Here is a 22,371-nt window from a genome sequence, read left to right as displayed (position 1 = left end):
ATATAAGCAGAAACAGCTGGGACCTCCAATCAACACTAGAACAGGGGGACCAAGTTTGATTTCCTCTTCATAAACATGACTGCAGTGAGAAGGAGTTTAGAGAGACAGACACAGCACTTGGGAGATATATGAACTGTACTAAAGTTCAGAAAAACATGGGCTGCAATTTTCTTTTCGCTCCCCAGAAAACAATTTAAAGAATATGGATCCTTGCACTGGTGGACAGAAAAGGGCCCCTGTGCAAGAACAATATATTGGCTCTTTGCTTTCCAATAGCTCATCATAATGCACAATTCCACCTGTATTTGATGTGGAGGTGGCCCTCTTACCTCCAGGGCCCCTGGATCTTTGTGTCCAACTATGTTCCCTATAGTTGGTCTGTATATCACAGGTAGTGATGATTGGCCACAGGTAAAATACAGGGAAATGGATACTTTTTGCATAAGAAAAGGAATAATTAGTCATAATGACGCTGCTTATGTGGTTTAGCTTTGGTTAGAATATTTTATTAGTGGTTTTGATATTTAGTTATAAAATATATCTTAAGTTAAAGTTTATATTATTACAATATCAGCCATCTGAGTGCATAAAATAACTGTCTTTAGTGTTACTTGTATAATCCACACCATTGCCCAGCACGTTATTTATTAACATGACTTCTACTACTTAGTTAATATTTAGAGCTGAGATATAACATCAAAACGCCAGTGTATTTTAAGCATCACTGTACAGATATGGCTGTAAATATACAGTAGGTAAGAGATGTGCAGAAAATGAGCTGAGGTGAATGAAGAGAAGACTTTTGTTTGCATGAGCCCACATGAGAACTCCAGGGTAACTGAATAGTCTTTGCTTGGGTGACAGACAATGCTGTGAGCCAGCAGACTCATTCTCACATACCAGAGGTAGGGGCTTTCAGGGGGTATCCAGACCACAGTAACGGAGGGCACCGGATGCATCTACAGACACTTCCCAGACCCTATCTATCTTTGCTTGTTGACAAAGGAAAGGAAATATCTTGAAATATCAGAAAACCCTTTTCAAAAAGATATTTGAATTTTTATTTTTTGCGTGAGCAGTATTGAAGAACTGGAAATACTTGGGAAGGAATAAGTGCAGTACCCTGTACATGTAAGTAGTGATACTGTGTAGAGCGTGTTACACTTGTGCATGTAACAGGTGGAACTTACGGTAACTATTTCATTCCTATGTATTAGGAGAATTTTACATGACAAATGATGTGAAACGAATGTGCGTATCGTGTTACATTCTCCTTATAACTGTTTGTGCTTTTTCTGAGTTTTGCGTAGTATTGTCAGATAGTTACATCCAATTCTTCAGGCCTCATTTACACTTCATGTTGCCATCATATTTTCTGCAGTACCTGTAATGGTTTTGTAGACAGAGCAGTAATACAATGCCCTAGCTTTAAATTGCAGATCAGCTTGTGAATTTAAATTAGGCTCAGAAAAACTCCGGTTCTTTCACATAGTTTCTGAAAACAGATTGGACACATTGTCCTGAATTTCCCACACTTAAGAGCAGACGAGGAAGAGACGCTTAGACCATTGTGAGCAAACATTTACTTAATACCGGACCTTCTCTAAAATGAATATGCATAATGGATACGTAATTGTTTCATCTAATCAATAGCCAGGATCATGTCATATGTTGATGTATGTATTGCAGTTTATAATGTAAACTATGTAAAATATATAGCTTGATATGTATGAAATATGATACTATTATATATTACAATGTATTTACATAATCGTGGACACATTTTCTTAACTTAAATATTTGGCTTTCAGTTAAAAATAAGTTATTAAATTAGGTACAATATTTTGTAATAGTTCTTAAATTAGACTCTCGCAATGAACTGAATAGAGAACTTTTATAGTACAGTCCAGTACTAACTGTAAATAGTAACGTTTCTACACTTTTTATACATGTAAATATTTAGTGACTATATGAATACTTTGATATTTGTGTTATAATAAAATATGACATTATAATGTATATGTTAATATACCCTAGCAGTATCAAGCCTAAGATGAATATGACCTTATTTCTAAAGTTTTGTTTCCTCTGTGGGTTGTCATCCAGTATCTTTTCATTCAAGCTATCATTATGAAGCTAGATGTGTGCTTCTTCAGCATTATCAATGGAAGGCATTGTTAGCTTTGCAACCAGCATGCAAGCGATCTTAAATAGGTTAATGTTATACTGTGGTGTACAGCGAGTAATGAGCGCTGTTCTAGAAGAGAATGACATTTTATATACAGTCTGGCACAGAGATACTGTAACCTAACTATAGCCTATATATAGTGTAGAACAATCTGTTACATTATAAATTATAATATTTGCTAAAGTGCACAAAGAAACTGCTTATTTGACCATAAATAATGTGGTTATTTAAAAGTACTATATGTGTCTGCAAGGTAAATAAGTATTTGCATGAGTATGTAAACCTTTTTTCTTGGTGTTATCTAATAGCATAACACCTGCAAGCCTTGTCCATGTGCCAATCAACCTCATAGAAGGGGCTGTCCTGCTTAACCCCTTAATTACCGGGGACGTATTAGTACGCATATTTGCGTACTGCCCGTTCAGTGAGGGCTGCTGCGCTGAGCCCTCACTGAACGGAGCACATGTCAGCTGATTCTTACAGCTGACATGTGCCCGCAACAGCCGCGGGTGGAATCGCGATCCACCCGCGGCTGTTAACATGTTAAATGCCGCTGTCAATCTCTGACAGCAGCATTTAACGCGCGCTTCCGGGTAGCGCGTCATAAGCCCCGCCCACCGGCGACCCCGTCACGTGATCGCGGGTCGCCGATGGGTGGGCATGACAACCCAGGGTCTGCAGCAGACGCCTGTGGTTGTCATGATCTTGTCGCTATGAGCGCCACCTAGTGGTCGGCACTCATAGCACAGGACCATTTCTGCTGCATGCAGGGGACCTGCTCGTCCCCTGTATGTAGCAGAGGCGATCGGATAGTTGCTGCTTCTAGTCTCCTATGGAGACTATAGAAGCATGCAAAAAGTAAAAAAAAAATTTTTTTAAAAATATAAAAAAAAATAAAAAAATATAAAAGTTTAAATCACCCCCCTTTTGCCCCATTCAAAATAAAATAATAAAAAATAAACCCCACATACACATATTTGGTATCGCCGCGTTCAGAATCGCCCGATCTATCAATATAAAAAAAGAATTAATCCGATCGGTAAACGGCGTAACGAGAAAAAAATTCTAAACGCCAGAATTACGTTTTTTGGTCGCCGCAAAATTGCAATAAAATGCAATAACGGGCGATCAAAACATCAGATCTACCCCAAATGTTATCAATAAAAATGTCAGCCTGGTGCGCAAAAAATAAGCCATCAACCAGCCCCAGATCACGAAAAATGGAGGCGCTACGGGTCTTAGAAAATGGCGCTATTTTTTTATTTTTTTTTTTTACCAAATTTTGGAATTTTTTTTCACCACTTAAATATAAAAGAACCTATACATGTTTGGTGTCTATGAACTCGTAATGACCTGTAGAATAAGAAGGGCAGGTCAGTTTTAGCATTCAGTGAACGTGGTAAAAATAAATTAAAAACAACTGTGGTATTGCACTTTTTTTGCAATTTTACCGCACTTGGAATTTTTTTCCCGTTTTCCCGTACAGGATATGGTAAAACTAGTAATGGCGTTGAAAAGTACAACTCGTCCCGCAAAAAATAAGCCCTCACATGGCCATATTGACCAAAAAATAAAAACGCTATGGCTCTGGGAACAAGGGGAGCAAAAACGAAAATGCAAAAACGGAAAATGCTCCGGGGCTTAAGGGGTTAAGATCCACATCCTTGAGACTAAGGAGAATGCCGCTAGAGTTAGAGAGGCTTCTTGTCTGATGGATCTGGCCCTCCATGTGTTACATGTGTTACATGGTTGACAATTTATTTAAATAGGTGTTATGCAAAAATACATTGTCTCTGCAGCAGCCAAAGCATCTTCAAAGAACCTCCTAAAACACCTTTAAGTTGTACAAGTCTCACAATCCTAACTCTGACCATGGCTCAGATAGAAGCAATAAATCATATATCTCTTACTTGGATAACAAGTTGTACAATACAAAATTATATTGTGGTACCGTGTTAGCCAGAAAAATCAATGTAGATACTTTTATGCCCAAAATGACAAAAGTATTCTTGAAGTGATACCTTTATTGGCTAACCAAGCAAAATATATTTGCAAGTTTTCACACAGAGACTCCTTCAGGCAGGATTACAAACGCATTTTGCATAAAAGTATTTACATGGATAACTAGTGTAATCAAAAGTATTTGTCAATCATTCAGATTTGATAGACCCAGACACCTCCCCACCATAAACATGCATTATATACACTGACGAGCAAAAGGGTAACAATGTTTTGAACTTTTGACTTTCAGGCTCCATATCTCACCATCCACTACTGCTTCAAACATGAGACGTCCATCATTTTATAGACAATCATCTTGGCTATCTCATACATAAATTTGACTATTTTGTATGTGATTAGTAGTCCAGATTCTTGTAATGTCACTGCATTGTTACTGTTTTGCTCCTAAAAATCTAAATTTAAATTTTTATTATTTTGTTAGTATTTTGAAGCAGTAGTGGATGGTGAGATATGGAGCTTGGAAGTCAAAAGTTCAAAACATTGTTACCCTTTTGCTCGTCAGTGTATATTACAACGGTGATTGGAAAATATGTCACTGACAGACACCAAGAGGGTTATTTTTCTGCTCCTATGTAACCGTAATCTAGTATATGACCATCTTTAGGCATACACTTTGTATATGGTCCTTTACTTTCATAACTATTAAGAATCGTAGTACAGTATTGTCATTTAACAGGTCCAGTCTCAGAGTGCATCTGACTGGACCTGATTGCCATAAAATGAGTCATAAAAGGATATAAAGGTAAATAATAAAAGGAAAAATAGAGGGCGAGAAGTTCCAACAAGAAATGTGCCATCAGGTCTCTAACACACTAAGCTGAATTTTGAAACCTTTTAAAATAACGGCAAAAATATTAGCTCGTAAGGAAACATTTAAGTCCGGGTGCTATTCACTTTCACGTATAAGAACCTCAAGAACTATGCATACAAGTTGCCTATATCTACCGATGGACTGTAATTCCAACTCACTGGTTTTGCACCTGATTTGGCCATTTTTGCAACATATTTGTTTTTTAAATATTTTTTTATGCCATCACCTTACTTAAAGTCTATAGTGTACTATGAAAATCACTGCATGCAAAGCATTGGTGAATGGTGAAGGGAAGGGTGATTATAGGGCATTTTAGTTTTATTGGTGTGTTTTTTTTCCACCAACAGTTTTTTTTCCAGCAGCATTCTTTAAGTATTTTTTTTTCTGCTATCTGTTCCACTATCCTTTTGAAAAAAAAACACAAAAAATCATGTTTGCAGTTTGAAAAAAATAAAGCCACTAAAATTGTTTGAAAAGAAACAAAACATAGCACCAAAATACTATGGCACCGATTCATTAAGATAGGCATTTTGTACGTCAATCTTAATGAAGGGAGTGCTAGAGTAAGAATCACCATATTTATTAATGAAATTGGAGCATCTTACAATTGTTATACACCTCTGCCAGAAAGGAACTGGCTTAAAAATGCCAAAACTCACAAAAGTTTTGCACAGCTTCGAGTTGCACTAACATTTGCAACATTTTAAGGAGTTTTGCTCCAGAAATTGGGCAATAACTCCTATGACGACTAAGGGCCTTTGTATAAAGGAAGTGTTAATGTGTAGCAATTACTTTTTTGAGACCCATGGAAAACTCCAGTTACAGGGTAAAACAGGCCCATATTGAGATGTAAGTTATTGACAGTTGATCTTGGTCTGCTAATGCTCTGTCGTTCCTGGTTTTCTCAGCGATAACATGATCACAATGTCCAATAGAAAGTAGTATTGCTGCTTACCATGTTCACTACATATTGCTTGCTAAGTTCTATATATGTTGGAAAGGGAAAGACTGAAGTAATGATAATCGGCTTTTGCCTTCCCCTAAGGCAGGGATGTCAAACTTAAACACACAGAGAGCCAAAATGAAAAACTTGGACAAAGTCGCAGGCCAACCAGTTTACAGTATAATGGGCCTCACATAGTCTGACATACAGAATAACAAGCCTCACATAGTCCTCCATACAGAATAATGGGCCTCACATAGTCCTCTATACAGTATAATGAACCCCACATACTCCTCCATACAGAATAATGGGCCTCACATAGTTCTCCATACAGAATAATTGCCCCACATCTGGGTGGCTGTCTTGGTGTCGGGGGCCAAATATAACCACCCTGCAGGTCAGATTTGACCCACGGGCCAGAGTTTGACATGTATGCCCTAAGGGCTCATTCATATCATGCTATCCAGGTTCTCACTAATAGCACTCGTATCTCTGATAGTCTACTGGGGAGTTCAAATGTCTGAGACCAGGCAGTGTCAAGTTGGTGCTGTTATACTGATTAAAATGATACCTGGGTTAAAGAAATCCATCTTGTGGCTCTTGTTTAATCTGTGTTTGTTTAGAGATAATAAGATGCTCGTGCTCTGGGGCAGCCTGTGAGTGGGGCTCTATTTGGTGCTCCTGGCTTCATCGACATCATTCTGGGCTTAAATGACAGGTCAGTGATCCTTCAGTGACCTGCCTCCTATTTTAAATACTTCACCTGCGCATTTAATATTGTGGTCTTGAAAAAAAAAAATTGGCTCCAGCAAAATGGCGCCAGGGGCAGCGCATGCGCAGTAGCATCTATCGGCAAGCGCCGCCCACCAGATTGCAAGCATCACTGCGCATTTGCCTGCACCATTTTGCTGGAGCCAATGTTTTTTGTTTTTTAAGACAACAATATTAAACGTACAGGCACAGTATTTAAAATAGGAGGCAGGTCTTCAGTGACCTGTCATTTAAGCCGAGAATGATGACGATGAGACCAAAGCACCAAAAAAAGACCCGCCCAGTGCTAACAGTTTAAGATAGAAATAGTTTAACTTAAAATGGACCTATTAAGAGGGGAGTATAGGAAGGTATCCCAGTGAAACCATTTATTTGTAATTTTAATCTTATCCTCATGAGTTTGAGAAATCAACATTTCCATTCTCTGGGTCATTAGCAATTTCTGCTAACCATTCATCTAAGGATGGTGTATCTTGAGATTTCCAGTGACGTGGAATAAATATTTTGGTGGCTTGAAGCAAATGCCTCGAGGGATTTTTTTCAAATTATGCCTAGACATAGGAAACGTTAACATCAAAGTCGCTTCCGTTTTTTTAGGTATTGTCACCCAGGCGACCTCCAAAATCACCTTGATAACTCCTTCCCAAAAAGCCCCCAAAGCCAGGCTAGACCACCAAATGTGCGTCATTTTGCCCTCGGATGCCCTGCAACACCAACATCCCTGGGAACCATTTATGCAAAACCGAAGGGACGCTATACCATTTGGAAATGATTTTGTCATTTGTTTCTTGCGCTAGTTGCAATAAGAGAATTAGAATTATGGGAGAGATGAAATCATGTCTCCCATTGTTCTACTGAGAATGTTTTTTGTAGTCCGGTTTCCCAGGATTTGCAGAATTGGGGGAGGGAATCCAAATCAGGGGCTAGCAGAAGTTTGTATAGGACTGAGATGGCATGATCAAGGCTTGAGGGGGAGACACATTTTTTTCAAACAGAGAAAGAGGACATTCAGAGTTAGATTGGCTGGTCAACAAAGAATAGAAATGTTTGAGTTAAATATACTAAAAATTCTGACGTATCGAGGGGGTTTGGCCATGTAGGATGAAAGAAAGAGGTAGAAGAGTTCCCTTTAGGGCAATCTGGTAAATGCAAGGAGGTGCTTTTTTGTAGCCTCCTAACAAGAAGTTGGAGGAGGACGCTGGGGGGAACCCAGGATTGTCTGTAGCAAGGGGGCCTAGATGATCAATCAGGAGTTCCGTGCCGCTTGTTAGAGATAGTGTATGGCTGACACTGATGGATATTGAGATATCTTTGCCCCAGGTCAGGAGAGACCACAGCCAAGGAAGGATAGGAGTGATAATGAGCAAGTGTCATGAGCTATTTTGACTCTTAGCTTAGACTTGGGGCAGTGCACTAGGTCAAATATCCGAGCATGAACCGCTGCTAGATAATATTTACGGCAGTCGGGCATTTGCGTGCCTCATCTGTCTTTGGGTCTGATTAAAATGTTCACTCTAATCCTGAGACGGCCTGTGGACCACACAAAGCTATTGAGTTTACGTTGAATTTTGCGCCAGAAAAAGAAGGAAATATGTACGGAAATGGTTTGAAGTAAATATAACAACCTAGGAAGGACTTTCATTTTGACAATGTTAATTCTACCAAACCAGGAGAATTCATCCAGATTCCAGGAATTGAGTTCCCTTTCTAGTATGTTCAAAAATGATTGAACGTTGAGTGGGAACAGTTTGGAAAGATCCGCAGGTATACATACGATCCATAAATAATTGATGTTATCGTCTGCGGGCCATTTAAATGGGAAATTATGTTTCGGGGTTTCTATTAGATGATGTGATATTGAAATGATGAGACCTTCAGATTTGTAGAAATTTATTTTAAAGTTAGACCACTTCCCAAAACGTGACAATTCCTCCATTAACGAGGGAAGAGATATACGTGGGTTGGTGAGGTACATCAAGAGATCGTCAGCAACTGCAGAACATTTGTACTCCTGGCTCTTGATTTGCATGTCGGGGTTAGCACATATGGCACCCATTAGACTCTCCATAGCCAGTACATATAAAAGTGGTGATAATAGGCAGCCCCGGCAAGTACCATTATTGATTTGAAAGAGAACCATACATTTTTAGCCTTGCTGAATGGAATTGGTAAAGGCCATTTATTTTAAATTTCAAAATTGCACCTACTCCTAGATAGTCCAGGGTTTGGGAGAGGGAAGGCCACGAGACCCCATTGAAGGCCTTTATTCAACATCTAATTATAGAGCCATAAGTGGGATTTTGTGAGAGGAAGCATAGTTGATAATGTGTAGGGTCTTGAGGGTAATGTCTGGAACTTCCCTGCCTGCAACAAATCCAACCTGATCTGGGTGAATGAAATCTTTAAGGATTGGGTTTAGTCTATTGGCTATTAGTCTGGCAAACATTTTCAAATCGACATTTAAGAGCAAAATTGGGCGGTAACTCCTGCAAACATAAGGGTCCTTCCCAGGTTTAGGAATGACTGTAATGTGTGCGGACGTGGTTTGGGGTGAAAAGGGTATAGTATCAGATATATTATTGAAAGCTTGAAGCATTAGAGGGATGAGTTGTACCGGGAAAGATTTATAGAATTTAGATCTCAGACCATCAGGGCCAGGACTTTTATTCTCTGGTAGATCCTTAATTATGTACGACAGTTCCTTGTGGATGATGCAAGCTTCCAAGTCTTTAATAACTTGCTCAGCAATTTCCTGTAGGGGGAGGGTATAGTAGGTGTTGGGTCTGATTTTGGGTTTGTTGGAAGCAGACTATATCATTTGTGTTATGTTCTGCTACCAGAGCTAAGGAAAGAGAGGAGATCTGTCCCTACGATAGAACTCAGCTTAATCCCTACGATGTAACAGGGAACCTGATCCTGCGATCAGACCTGCTAAAGTCCTAAGCTAGTCTGTACGGAGACCTATAGATGTGGTCTAAATCTTCAGGTGTAGGATAAGCAATTAGCAGGTCTTTAACCCTTTCACTGAGCCCAGCAAGAAATAGACTTTTCAGAGCAGAATCGTTCCACCCTGTTTGAGTAGACCAACGACGGAAATGAGTACAATATTTTTCCACATTACCTGATCCTTGTTTTAAACGTCTCAACTCAGTCTCAGCTGATGCGACACGGTCAGGATCATCATATAATAGTCCCAAAGCAGAAAAAAAACTATCCACTGATCTGAAGCATGTATCACTAGGTTGCAAAGAAAAGGCCCACTCCTGAGGCTCTTTGCACAAAAGTGACATTATGAACCCTACGCGCTGGGATTCATCCCCAGAGGACTTAGGTCTCAAACGAAAATACAATAAGCAAGCATTTTTGAATGAAAAAAATTCTCGGTGTTCACCAAAAAATAAATCCGGCAAACATACCTTAGGCTCCAAGAAATGTGCTCCAGGACAGTTACTCACGTGCTGACGGAGCTCGGCCACCTCCAGAGAGAGTCCCTGCAGGTGATGAACCAAATCCTGAACCGACACCATGATGGAATAGAAAAATCTTTCCTTAGAGAATTTGCTGGCTGGACTTACTGTTATGTTCTGCTACCAGAGCTAAGGAAAGAGAGGAGATCTGTCCCTACGATAGAACTCAGCTTAATCCCTACGATGTAACAGGGAACCTGATCCTGCGATCAGACCTGCTAAAGTCCTAAGCTAGTCTGTACGGAGACCTATAGATGTGGGGAAGGAATCCCTACAAGTACTAAGGACTGGGAGGAATATGGGACACCTCCTAACAGAAATAGTAGCAGACAGACGAACAAACAAAATATATAGAACATAGAGGTCAGTAGACCAAGCAAACTAACAGAGCAAGACACAGAGCACAGGCTAGCTAGAAAGTAGATATACAATGAAGTCCAGCAAAGCCAGAAGGGCGGAGCAGGATTAAATAGGCCAACAAGGTCATGTGACCAGCAAAGGAAAAGAAACCTAAGAGCAAGGTTCTAACAGTACCCCCCCTTCTAAGAGGATCCTCCGGATCCCCTAGGACCAGGCTTATCAGGAAATCTCCTGTGAAACGCTCTGATAAGTCTGGAAGCGGAAACATCATCCAACCTTACCCAAGAGTTATCCTCGGGACCGAAACCTTTCCAGGCCACAAGATACTGCAAACTACCTCTATACCGTCTAGAGTTAAGGATGCGAGAAATTTCATATTCCCCGTCCTCCACCACCGGAGGAACAGAGGCAGAGGCGTCACAATCCGATACAACAGCTTTTTTCAACAGAGAGACATGAAATACCGGATTAATTCTCCAGGAGGTAGGAACCTCCAACCTAACAACAGATTGGTTGACAACCTGAAGCACCTTAAAGGGCCCTACAAACTTGGGACCCAATTTCTTTGAAGGAATCCTCAACCGCAGATTCCTAGAGGACAACCAAACCATGTCACCAACAGCGAACAAAACCTCCTGTCGTTTCCTATCAAAGTAGTCTTTAGATTTTCTGTTGGCCTCCTGAAGATTACCACGCACATCCGTCCAAACTCTCTCCAAATCACCGGAAAAATTCTCCTCCTCAGGCACGGCAGATCCCAACTTGGAGAACGACCCAAACGACGGATGTCTCCCAGAACAACAAAAAAAAGGCGAACAACCAGCAGAAGAAGATGTATGATTGTTCAGAGCAAATTCAGCAAGTGGCAGAAACTCAGACCACCCCTCTTGATTGTCTGCCACAAAACAACGCAAGAACTGCTCAACATCCTGGTTTTTCCTTTCTGTCTGGCCATTAGATTCAGGATGATATCCGGACGAGAACGACAAATGAACTCCCAACCTATCACAAAAGGCACGCCAAAAACGAGCCACGAACTGAGGACCCCTATCAGAAACAATGTCAGTAGGAACGCCATGAAGTCTGACAATTTCCTTGACAAAGGCCTTAGCGAGAGTTTTAGCGCAGGGCAGTTTGACGAAAGGAACCAAGTGACACGTCTTGCTAAAACGGTCCACGACCACCCAGATGACAGTAAAACCCTCAGAGGGGGGAAGGTCAGTTATAAAGTCCATAGCCAAATGTGTCCAAGGAGCACTGGGAACCTCCAAAGGACAAAGCAACCCCGCAGCAGGAGTATGTGAGGACTTAGATCTAGCACATATAGTACATTGACGCACCCACTTAATGACTTCCTTCTGCCATCCAGGCCACCAAAAACTGCGACCCACCAGTCTCTTGGTCTCAGAGATTCCGGGATGACCTGCCAACCGAGATTCGTGACACTCAACAAACAAATCTCTCCTAAAGGTCCCAGGCACAAACAACCTCCCATGAGGAGTGTTAGAAGGGGCATTCTCCTGTGCTTTAAGAATCTCATTTTCCAAAACGGAGTCCAAAGCAGCTATCACAACACCTTCTTGTAAAATGTTCTCCTCTTTCTCAGCACCGACTATGGGAGAAAAACTGCGAGACAAGGCATCCGCCTTAACATTCTTAGTACCAGGGATGTAAGTAACGGAGAAATTAAACCGCGAGAAAAACAGTGCCCACCTAGCCTGACGGGCATTCAGGCGCTTGGCAGCATCAAGATATATCAGATTTTTATGATCCGTAAGAACCTGAACGGGAAATTCCGCACCTTCCAAGAAGTGGCGCCAGTGTTCAAATGCGAGTTTAATAGCCAATAATTCCCGATTACCAATATCGTAATTCAGTTCAGTCTCCGAAAATTTTTTTGAAAAAAAGGCACAGGGATGTAATCCATCCCCGTTATCCTGAGACAATACTGCGCCAACCCCCACAGAGGAAGCATCAACCTCAACCAAAAACGGCCTAGTAATATCAGGCTGCATAAGGATGGGAGCAGAGGTGAACCTCTCCTTGAGATACACAAAAGCTTCAATGGCCTCAGAAGACCACTGAACCGCATCAGCACCTTTCCTGGTGAGATCAGTCAGAGGTTTGACAATACTAGAAAAATTTTTTATGAATTTTCTATAGTAATTGGCGAAACCCAAAAACCTCTGTATCGATTTCAAACCAATAGGCCTAGGCCATTCCTGCACAGCCTGAACCTTAACCGGATCCATCTCAAAACCTTTGCTGGAGATAATGTAGCCCAAAAAACTAATTCTCTGTACAGCAAACTCACATTTCTCCAGCTTAGCAAAAAGCGAATTGTCCATTAATAACTGTAATACCTCACGCACGCTCCGCCAATGAGACTCCAGATCCGGCGAATAAATCAAAATGTCATCCAAATACACAACCACATTTTTACCGATCAAAGGTCTAAGGATGTCATTAATCAGATTCTGAAAAAATGCAGGAGCATTAGTAAGACCAAAAGGCATAACCAGATTCTCAAAATGACCCACAGGAGTGTTAAAAGCAGTCTTCCATTCGTCACCCTCCTTCATGCGCAACAGATTGTATGCCCCCTTAAGGTCAATTTTAGAGAACCACTTGGCCCCCATTAACTGGTTAAACAGATCAGGAATCAATGGCAGTGGGTAAGGATTGCGTACAGTAATTTTGTTAATCTCACGAAAATCCAGACAAGGACGTAAACCGCCGTCCTTTTTTTTTACAAAAAAAAATCCAACCGCCACAGGAGACTTAGAGGGCCTAATGTGACCGGCGGCCAAACTTGTCTGTATGTATTCCTCCAAAGCCTTCCTCTCAGGAATAGTAAGGTTAAATAAACGACTTTTAGGAAGAGTCGCTCCAGGGACAAATTCAATAGAACAATCATAGTCTCTATGGGGAGGCAAAACCTGCGATTCCTTCTCAGAAAAAACTCTCCAAAAATCCTGAATAGGAACAGGCAATTCTCCCCTATCCAAAGCTGCAATACGCCCATTACAACACTTGTCATAACATTTATGGCTCCAGGATTTAATTTCACTGGTAGACCAATCCAGTACAGGATTGTGAAATTTTAACCAGGGCAATCCCAATATTACTGGAGAAGGCAAGTTATTCAACACTACCAAATCCAATTTCTCATGGTGAACACCATTAATAGTGAGAGGAAATTCACAGACCTTGAGAGTAATATTCTTCAAAGGGGAACCATCCACAGAAACCACAGCAATGGGGGATGATAAAGGTTCAGGTTTTAAATTGAGTCTTTCCACGAATCCCCCATCAATAACATTCAGAGTAGACCCACAATCGACAAACACCCGAAATTCCATTAATTTTTCCTGAGCAATCGTGGAAGCAGCTAAAAATACACCCTTGGAATTTAAACAGGCAATACGGGCATGACTGACCATTTTTTTTTCTTTCTTCATACGAAGCTCACAGCCTTTAATCAAATGACCAGATTTTCCGCAATAGAAACACAAGCCTTCAAAAAATCGACGGTCTTTTTCTTGAGAGCGAGGTGCCACCGATCCAATCTCCATCGGTTCACCACTGTTAGTACACACATTCTCATAACCAGAAACTGACATAGCAGAGGATTTGCTCTCATTAACCCTTGCACGCAGTCTTCTATCCACCCGTATAGCTAAATGCATAGCCTGTTGCAAATCTTCAGGTGTAGGATAAGCAATTAGCAGGTCTTTAACCCTTTCACTGAGCCCAGCAAGAAATAGACTTTTCAGAGCAGAATCGTTCCACCCTGTTTGAGTAGACCAACGACGGAAATGAGTACAATATTTTTCCACATTACCTGATCCTTGTTTTAAACGTCTCAACTCAGTCTCAGCTGATGCGACACGGTCAGGATCATCATATAATAGTCCCAAAGCAGAAAAAAAACTATCCACTGATCTGAAGCATGTATCACTAGGTTGCAAAGAAAAGGCCCACTCCTGAGGCTCTTTGCACAAAAGTGACATTATGAACCCTACGCGCTGGGATTCATCCCCAGAGGACTTAGGTCTCAAACGAAAATACAATAAGCAAGCATTTTTGAATGAAAAAAATTCTCGGTGTTCACCAAAAAATAAATCCGGCAAACATACCTTAGGCTCCAAGAAATGTGCTCCAGGACAGTTACTCACGTGCTGACGGAGCTCGGCCACCTCCAGAGAGAGTCCCTGCAGGCGATGAACCAAATCCTGAACCGACACCATGATGGAACAGAAAAATCTTTCCTTAGAGAATTTGCTGGCTGGACTTACTGTTATGTTCTGCTACCAGAGCTAAGGAAAGAGAGGAGATCTGTCCCTACGATAGAACTCAGCTTAATCCCTACGATGTAACAGGGAACCTGATCCTGCGATCAGACCTGCTAAAGTCCTAAGCTAGTCTGTACGGAGACCTATAGATGTGGGGAAGGAATCCCTACAAGTACTAAGGACTGGGAGGAATATGGGACACCTCCTAACAGAAATAGTAGCAGACAGATGAACAAACAAAATATATAGAACATAGAGGTCAGTAGACCAAGCAAACTAACAGAGCAAGACACAGAGCACAGGCTAGCTAGAAAGTAGATATACAATGAAGTCCAGCAAAGCCAGAAGGGCGGAGCAGGATTAAATAGGCCAACAAGGTCATGTGACCAGCAAAGGAAAAAAAAACTAAGAGCAAGGTTCTAACAATTTGGAAGAGTATGAGCGAAATATATCAGCTATTTGGTGGTATGTAGCAGAGAACTTTGGGAGTTTTTTAACACAAAGAATACGATTTTATGTTAGTTTCGTCTTTAAGGCTCGAGCCAACATTCTCCCAGGCTTATTGCTATAGTCATAAAACTTGCTGCAGCCTATTTGTAGAAAGCGATTGTAAGAAGTCTCCAAAACATGTTTGACCTCCAACCTGGCTTTGTTACGGATCCAGGTGGTGGAACCTCTGTGCTGCGGTGCAAGGAGGGACTAGAGGGGCGTGACTAAGTATCTACTCGGCCTGACCAGGGTCGCAAGGCTGTTCAGTCGACTCCGTGAACCAGGGAGGGACCGAGCAGAGGGACCAGGTGCCACTCTGGGACTGACCTTGTATGAGAGCAGGTGACTCCCACGGGTCAGAAGGCAGGAACTGACCGGTACAGCGGAAGAGCACGGCAGGCAGGCTGACGGGTGGTCCAGGTAGTCAGTCAGGCTGATTCGGCTGATAGCCAGACAGGTGCTCCGGGTAGTCAAGCTGGCGGGTACAACAGATAACAGGCAGGTGCTTCCAGGTAAGCAGGCAGGTGGGCACGGCAGGTAAAGGCAGGCAAGCGGGCACGGCAGGTAACAGGCAGGTGCTTCCAGGTAAGCAGACTGGCGGGCACGGCACGTAACAGGCAGGTACTTCCAGGTAAGCAGGCTGGCAGGCACGGCAGGTAACAGGCAGGTGCTTCCAGGTAAGCAGGCTGGCAGGCATGGCAGGTAACAGGCAGGTGCTTCCAGGCAAGCGAGTGGGCACAGCCCATAGACAGACTGGCGGACTGGACTGTAGACAGACTGTCGGGCTGGATAGTAGTCAGACTGGTGGACTGGACTGTAGAACTGGCTGGCGGACAGAACTGACTTGCAGAGGACCTGAGGGCTGAAGCAAAGTAAGTAACACAAAGCAACAACCTTGCACGAGCACCTCTATATTGGAGGAGGTGCCTTTTATAGGGAAAGTCCTCCGGCCATTGGCCGGGGACTTTTTAGGACGAAGCGCGTGGCCCCTTTAAGAGGGAGGGAGCGAGCGCGCCCTAAGCATATAGCCAGGGAAGCTGCGTGCACCAGCCGCTATTGTAGGGAGGCCGGAAGACGCCGGAGCAGAACTGCGGCGGTAAGGGGGGCGGCGTCTCTGCTTGGATGAGGGCAGAGACGCCGATGCTACAGGCTTTAAGGAGATCTCTGACAGTTAATGTTGAGCGGGCGTTTGTGGATCAATTCAAGTTTTGTGACATTTTGGAGAGCATCTTTAAGAGTCTGAGCCCTTTCCTTTTTAATTCTTGCACCATGTTTAATGAAAACCCCTAGTATAACGCACTTTAAAGTTTCCCATTTGGTTATTCGGGCAGTGTCTTCAGATGAATGACCCAAGATAAAGTTAGTGTTACGGGTCCGGGTGGTGGAACCTCCATGCTTCGGTGCAAGGAGGGACCAGAGGGGCATGACTAAGTGCCTACTCGGCCTGACCAAGGTCACACGGCGGCTTAGTCGACTCCGTGAACCAGGGAGGGACCGGGCAGGTGGACCAGGTGCGACTCTGGGACCGACCTTGTGTGAGAACAGGCGACTCCCATGGGACAGATGGCAGGAACTGACCGGTACAGCGGAAGAGCACGGCAGAAAGGCTGACGGATGGTGCGGGTAGATAAGCAGGCTGGTTCGGCAGATAGCCAGATGGGTGCTCCGGGTAGGCAAGCAGGCGGGCACGACAGGTAACTGGCAGGAGCTCCAGTTAGGCTGGCTGACGGGCACGACAAGTAACAGGCTGGTGCTCCAGGTAGGCAGGCTGGTGGGCACAACAGGTAACAGGCAGGTGCTCCAGGTAGGCAGGCTGGTGGGCACGACAGATAACAGGCGGGTGCTCCAGGTAGGCTGACTGGTGGGCAAGGCAGGTTAGCGAGTAGGACTGTTAGACAGACTGGCGGGCTGAACTGTTAGACAGACTGGCGGGCAGAACTGACAGTCAGTCGGACCCGAGGGCTGGAGCAAGTGTTAGCACACGGAACAACAACCTTGCACAGGCACCTCCATTTTGGAGGAGGTGCCTTATATAGGAGAAGTCCTCCAGCCATTGGCCAGGGACTCTATAGGACGGCGCGTGCGGCCCCTTTAAGAGGGAGGGAGTGTGCGCGCGCCCTAAGCACAGTGCCCGGGAAGCTGCGCGCGGTTAGCTCCACAGCAGCAGGGGAGCAGGAAGACGCCGGACCTGGACCGCGGCGGTGAGGGGAACGGCGTCTCTGCCCGGATGGAGGCAGAGATGCCGATGCTACAGTTAGCAATTGTCGACCGGATGTCAGAATTACAGAGAGAGTCTAGGAGTAGGGATTCTTTGTTCGTTGAGATGCCAGGACTACTTTTCGTAAGTGAGGGAATTTTGAGAGAGCAATATATTGGGGCATGGTCAGACTAGAAGATATTTCCAATACTGTTTGACATAAGCCAGGGTAGAGCACTATAATTGAAGTTAAATGTAGTCCAGACGGCTGTACGAATGGCTGTGCGAAACTATAGCCTTTATCAGAGGGATGTTGTAGTTTCCATGTGTTATATAGCTATAAATGAGAAAATGCTTTTTTGACATATTTAATAACCACATGGGAAAGGTGGGATCTGCCCTTAAAATTGTCTAGAGTCGGATCAAGGGAGGCATTAAAGTCGCCACATAAGAGTAAGGTACCTTTAACTAGAGGGGTTGAAATATCAATCAAGTTGAAAAAAAAAAAAAGTGGCTTGGTCTTGATTAGGGGAATATGCATTGACTACTCAAATAAAAAATATAATACATTTGTGCAAAAAAAAAAGTTATAATACAAAGAACCTTATAATATACAAATCACAAGAATTACAAAAAAGAGGCAAAACACATGAAATTTCCTAAATAGCAAAAAAGTAGAACTATTAATAAATAAAGAATAAAACATTTTAAAATTTATGGTATTGAAAAAGTCAAATGCCCTGTCCGAGGGGGCAGTTGGCAAAGACATCTTACCTTGCATGAAGCCTTTTGGATTTTGACTCAAGATACAAAATTTCATAAAGACATTTATTTCAGAAATTATTTATTCTTTATTTATTAATAGGTTCTACTTTTTGCTATGTATTTTGTAATTTTCATGTGTTTTGCCTTTTTTTTGCAATTCTTGTGATTTGTGTATTGTAAGGTTTTTTGTATTATAGGTTTTTATTGCACAAATGTATTATATTTTTTCTTAGAGTAGTCAGGAATGATTTATGCCGCATTGCTTAATTTAAGTAATAATAATAATAATAAAATATTATTTTTATAGTGCCAACATATTCCACAGCACTTTTCAATTTTAAAGGGGACTTGTACAGACAATAAAGACATTACAGAATAAACATATCCCAGATATCAAAAAGAGTGAGGGCCCTGCTCACAAGCTTACAATCTATGAGGAAATAGGGGAGACACGAAAGGTAAACGGTAAAAAGTGCTTGTAATGTATGATCCAGCCATAATATACTAAATAGGGTATTCATATAGCGCTGCATGAACCGGTCACCAGCCAGTGTGTGTACAGTACAGACACAGGGGGCTATTAAGTGCATGAAGGGTGTGTGAACAGATGCTACGAGGGTCCTGATTTTGAAGAAAATTTTGTGTGGGCAAAATGGGGATAGTTAGATAAGTGAGGTGGCGAGATAGGCCAGTCTAAAGAAATGCGTTTTTAGGGCACGCTTAAAACTGGATATTGGGAATTAGTCTAATTGTCCTGCGTAGTGCATTCCAAAAAATTGGCACGGCACGTGAGAAGTCTTGGAGATAGGAATGGGAGATTCGGATTATTGAGGATTTTATTTTTAAGTCATTATCAGAACTTAGAGAACGGGTAGGGTTGTAGACTGAGACGCACACATTTGAAGGTGATTGGTCTCAATATGTTTAAAATAGGATGTTTAGTCATTTTTCTGATATGCCATGACTAAGGGCGCCATCAGTGCCAGAAACTCGTCGGTTTTTTAAGTTCCCCCACTTTCCTGTTTTTTAATGGATCTAATAAAGATTATGCATTAAATTTTACCTGATGGAAGTGCTGAAAATCTTCTGTTTTTTTTTCCAAATGGGGGTGTAGTCACTGCATCTTTTAGGGCAGAGTGCAGAGAAGGATGCTTATCAGACATCTGAGGCTCAGATGGGGTGGCAGCAGAAGCCTGTAGAGAAGGCAGGCGCATCTGAGCGCCATCTTATATGTGGTGGCAGCCAACTTGTGGCATCACCACGTCTTCTAACATGGGCAGTGTGGGAGGATCGGGGAGACCTAGTGCGCAGGGGGAGACTGGAATGAGTTACCTCTGCAATAGTCTCTTTGTCTGTGTCCTGCTGCTGCAAAGGAGAATCTCCTGATGGAGAAGCTGTGTCCGGGGCAGCAGCGTCGCTGGGCTCTGCGGCCACTTGCAGTGTTCGTAGTTAGCTTCCGTGGGGACATCAGAAATGCATCAATGGTGTCCCGGGGAAAGAATCCCTGTGAGAGGTCCTAGCCTTTGTTTTGCTGTTGATTTTGCCCATGTTGGGGTAGAGATTGCTTTAGAGATGCAGATTGCTGTAGCTTCACAATGTGCGTCCTCAGTCAGCCTTGGCTAGCAATGCCTCCTCCATCAGAAAAACTGATGAAACTGACCAAGCTCTGATGATAAAAACTGATACTGACCAAACTCTGATGACACACTAGTGAAACTCTAAATTTTCTCTGGAAGTGATAACAGCACAAAAATTGTGCACCAGAAGTCTTATGAAATGGTTTCCTTGGTAGGTCACCATGAGCATTGTAAGGTACACTACCACTGCAATCTGGAGTGGAAACATGTTCTTTAAAATAATAAATGCCTCCTGAATAGAGCCTACTGTAAAATTTGGTAGAGGAGGAATAAAGTAAGGTGCAGTTTTTCATGGTTGGGCTAAGCTTCTCAATTTTCTGTGAAGGGCAATGTTAATATTACAACAGGCCTCCAACTTTATGAGAATAATTTGTGTAAGACATTTTCCTGTTCTAGTATGACTGTGCCCTTGTTCACAAAGTGAGGTCCATAAAGTTAGAGTTTGAAGAGTCTTGAGTAAAGGAACTCGGTTGGCTTGGCAAGAGCTGTAATTTCAAGCTCACCTGTGAGATTAATTGAAATTCTGATTGTGAACTAGAATTTCTTGTCTAAAATCAAAGCCTGACCTTTCAAATAGTGTTTTAGCTAATGCTACATTCCCACGATGAATATTTGATTTTCTGTGGCATTTCTGCATCTATCAGGCAAATTAAATTACTTGCGTTCATTTCATTGAGGAAACACACTAAAAACGCAAAGTTTCCACATCTGGTGCAATTCTGTGGGGAAAATCTGTACATAAAACTCAGTGTACTCGCAAGAGAAATTGACATGTTGTGGATTTCAAAAAGGCACTGCAGTTCAGTTTACACAGCGTAACAAACATTTTTCTATAAATCAGATCCACATTGCTGTAACTTTTATCTCTCAAAAAGGAGGCAATTCCATTTTAACTACCAAAGTGTTGAAATAGGATGTCCAACAAGGTCATATACTGTGTATGTGTGACGATCAGGTGGTCAAATATATTTTTGCCATAAAGCACTAATATAGCTATTAAGCTACTGTATATACATCTTTTTCAGGGATTAGTACTTCGGGTGCCGGATTACATTTTTGAGCAAGTTAGCGTTTTCAATTTGTAAGAAATGATTGAGTCGGTCAGCTGTCTTACTTCTTAGTAAGAAAATAGTTTTTATTAGTAGAAAACCACTTTCACACATTATGATCACGTGACAATGTCATAAAGCTGATTTACTCTGCATTCCATGAATTCCCTCTGTAGAGCTGCACTAATTAATAGGTGAAAACAAATTGTGTTCTGGAAAATTCGGTTTGCTTATTAACCTTCTAAATTCTCATACCATGATGTATATTTTACGTGTCCAGTGTATGTCACGGTTTTGGTTGCAGATTGCCCTTTTTTTTAAGAAACCAAGATTAGTTGTAATTATCTTCTGATTACTATGTTGCCTATAATTTTGTAAATATGGATAACACAGAAATAACAAATCTACACTTCATATGCAGTCCTCCTTGCAGAGCAGCTTTCTGTAAGTGAATGTCGATATACTGTAGGTCTTTTCTGTCTTTCTGGGAACTCCTGTAGCTTTCAGTAAAGGAATATAATGTGTCAATAGGAAAGCAGGTAGAGTAGTGTTGGCTGGTTCAAAGAAAATTAAATATAGTTAGTAAATACAGAAAGGGTGTGTCAGTGATATCTGTATTGGTTTTGCTTATGAACATATTGGTAAAAGGAGGGATGAGAAAACCTATTATTAATAATTTACTTTATTTGCAGTTTGTTTATGAAAAAAAGCAAATGACTTTGGATCAGTGACCACTGTTTTTTCAATGGATAAACTGCAAGCAAAGTGTATCTGTTTGTAATGATAAAACTATATGTACCTGTTCGTAACTAGTTTTATTGAGTTAAAAAACAGGATTAGATTATGGGCACCTAGGACGTGATTGTGTCAAAATGGTTTAGACTTCACAGATGACGTCTCCACTAGAATATTACGGCAAGACCTAAATAAGCTAGCTGCATGAGTGAAAACATGGCAGGCACATTTTTAATGTTAACAGATATAAAATAATGCACCCAGGCGGCAGTAATTGTATTGCTGCTTCTACATTAAAGGAGTTGGTCACATACAGGGACATTTTTTTTTTTACTGTATGTATTTTGGGTTAGAAGTAAATTTTTACTATTGAGTTTAATTACATTTATTTATTTTACTCTCTTATATAGCTCCATTACTTCTAGAACACTTTAGAGATTTTATCACCCCTGTCCCCATTGGGGCTTACAATATAAATTCCCTATCAGTATGTTTTTGGAGTGCAATAAGGTAGGTGACATAAGCAAAAAAAATTAAAATGTTAAAATTGCTATTTCTTGTTCATCCCGTCAAGCAAATCTTTATAAAAATAGTTAAAAAGTCTGATACACTCTAGAATTGTACCAATGAAAATGTGAGTAC

General features: G+C 41.7%; 1 protein-coding gene across 4 annotated transcripts in view; it reads left to right on the top strand.

Moving 5' to 3' along the window:
- The first annotated feature begins 897 nt into the window (after nucleotides 1–897).
- VEPH1 (ventricular zone expressed PH domain containing 1) overlaps nucleotides 898–22,371 on the top strand; it is a 688,962-nt gene continuing 667,488 nt past the window's right edge. For 3 of the 4 annotated variants that reach the window (XM_073674780.1, XM_073674782.1, XM_073674783.1), the window contains exon 1: nucleotides 898–1,131. The gene's annotated coding sequence lies outside the window, so the exon portion shown is untranslated. Of the gene's footprint in view, nucleotides 1,132–1,505; nucleotides 1,571–22,371 lie in introns of those variants that run through there. The other variant, XM_073674781.1, reaches the window with a different exon arrangement.

This window comes from Phyllobates terribilis, unplaced genomic scaffold (genome assembly GCF_046119375.1).
Source record: "Phyllobates terribilis strain yellow unplaced genomic scaffold, ASM4611937v1 Scaffold_3__8_contigs__length_932513732, whole genome shotgun sequence".
NCBI lineage: Eukaryota > Metazoa > Chordata > Amphibia > Anura > Dendrobatidae > Phyllobates > Phyllobates terribilis.
Note: the sequence above shows the minus strand (reverse complement) of the source record. Positions and strands in the feature narration are given on the sequence as shown.